Below are 2,621 nucleotides of genomic sequence, written 5' to 3'. Positions count from 1 at the left end.
AACAGCTACCCCTCACGGCAGGCCCCACTTACCTGATGCCCAGACCAAGCCCTCCGAATGGTGACAAACTCACCTATGCCAGCTGGGAAGGTGGGTCCGAACAACGAGCAGCCGGGTCAGCACACAAGGGGTCCCATCTGGGTCGCCAAAATTGTTGAGGAGTTCGTGACCCCTTGCGGAGCTATTCCCAAAGACAGAGACGCTGTCTGTCTCAAAATTTATTCAGCATGCTGGGCACCCTGAGCGAACTCAGAGGCCCCGAATAAAACTGTTAGAGGCGATTTATAGTTTACAGACAAGATGTGCGCGCAGGTGGGAATTTTCCACTGTGACTATCAGGTCAGTGTGGGAAAACTGTTAATTATTTCAAAACTGGTTTTTGGCTACATGTTTGTTTTGAAATGGTAACTAATAGGGAGGAAACTTACTTCAGACTTCAAAGTGAATAGGATTCAGTCATTGCAGAGTCTTGTCAGCCTGTCCTTGGAGGCTGAGTCTGCGGTAGAAGTTTAACTGCTACACTATTATTTATGATCTTGTTAGTAAAATTTCTACACACACACACACACACACACACACTAACAGATATATAATTTTTATGCACACCTCTCTGTAAAGCTTGTGATGTTTGTCCATGTTGGAGTCTGCTGGATTAGATGGAAACATCACCAGCAGTTTCTTGTGACACCAGGCTACTTGGACCAATGACATGATCCAGTCTGGTCATACCCATGTTTTTATGCTGTATTGAGGTTGTTGTGTTCTGTGCAATACTTATGGCTGTCCAGGCAATGGAAATTTATATGCAACTCCTTTTATAAGAGTTAAGGGTTCCATTAAAGTACTTAATGTGTGTGGAAGGAGTCCTATATAAATACATTATGTCTTTGTGTCAGGTTTTTCCCCTGTGGGTATCCTACTGTAACTCCTCTCCCGTGTCTTCCTCCATACCCCATATTGCCCACTGTATTCATTGGTTTTTTCTGTTGCTTTGACTGGTTGCACATTTGATCGCATTGGGTGCCCTGTCTGGCCTTCCCTAAATCCCAATAAACCACTCACGTGGTGGGGAAGAGTCATGCAGAGAGCTTAGGTGTCTTGAAGACGGGGACTGAACGTACACAATTGCTTCATCAGATTACCTCAGTGTGGCTCAGAGATAATCTCTTAGGTGGATTATTTCTAAAGCCACAGCACTCGTGGAGTTTTAAGATTCTCAGATGAAATGCTGTTTGAACTTTTTAATGTTTACTCTGGTCATTGATTGCTGCAGCACCAATTAGAGGACATAACTTCCTCAGTATAAGAATCTTGATGCTATCTGTCATATTCCTGCAAGGCTAATTCTTGAGACTAAGGAAGAGTTTTAGTAGAATGGCTGTGTTTCATAATGTCCACATGTGATTCTGTCAAGGATGGAGGCAGCTGAACTGATGGGTCAAACCTGGAAAGGAAGCCAATCTGGCCTTGCTAATTTAAACCTTTCTCTTTCTCTTCACTGTCATCATCAGACTAAATCATCTCCGCTAAATTGAAAAAGGCTTTCCTAGGGGAGATGGAAGCATTCTGGAAGAGGTCTCAGGAGACTCCAACTGACAATGGGAAAGAGGAGAGACCAATAAGACCCTCCCTACCTTAGGCCTTCTGATTCCCACTAAGTTTTTGTTGGTGTTCTTGCTTTTTTCATTCGCAGAACTAGCCTAATCTAGAAACAATGGGCTTCTGAGATCACTCATTACAAAGTTATGCACCCTCCAAATTGATAATGTATTTACAGAACCATTTACCTAGAGCTCTTCTGACAGTCTGGAACTATATTGGGTGCAAGATATGTGCAATTATGTGTGCAACATTGGTTGCAGGATATGTGGTACTCTGTGGACTGAAGCTCTAAAAGGCACATGAGGGTTGGAAATACTTTTTGGACCGTGGAGCAAAAAAGGACACTTCAGAGAATATTTTCCTATAATTTTGCATTTTACTCTTGTTTCTCACACTGAAAGAATCTGATGCTTTACTTGCGGCTACAAGCTGGCTCAGGCTTTCCTTGTGACTAAGCTGCATGCTGATTTGCAATACAATGCCTTCTGTGTGTTGTATAGACATGAATACATGGGAAAGCCGGCAGAGTGAGCGAGCTGTGTGTTGTTCATTTGGCATGTCCCAGTACTGTATTGGAACACAAAATGTGGGCTTGAGGCGTCATTACTTATAGCCATGGAGGAAGAGGATGGGCGATCGGAAGGTTATCATACTATACGGAAAAGGACTGTGATGGTAGAGAGACATTTGAATCAAGTAAGTAAAATCGCACTGTATTAGCAGTTGCCATAACTTCAAAAAACAGTTTTTAAAACACTGTCCTGCAGTTTGAAGGTGAAAGAGGTGACATTCAACACAAGAATTTGGGAAATATCATAACTTTCCTGGCTAAAAATAAGAAGTCTTTAAATACATAGCAGAAGGAAAGAAGTGGAAGGGAGGGTGTTTTCTCCCTTGTGTTTACCATTAAAGCCCTAGAGGAAGGTACAGTATATACAGGGCATGTGATCATGTGGAATAAGAAGGATCACTGAATGGGTGACGCAGGACAAGGGAGATTACTTTGTGTGGAGGGAAAG

Source organism: Crocodylus porosus, unplaced genomic scaffold (genome assembly GCF_001723895.1).
Source record: "Crocodylus porosus isolate Cpor-Errol unplaced genomic scaffold, CroPor_comp1, whole genome shotgun sequence".
NCBI classification, from domain to species: domain Eukaryota; kingdom Metazoa; phylum Chordata; order Crocodylia; family Crocodylidae; genus Crocodylus; species Crocodylus porosus.
This window is presented reverse-complemented; position numbering follows the sequence as displayed.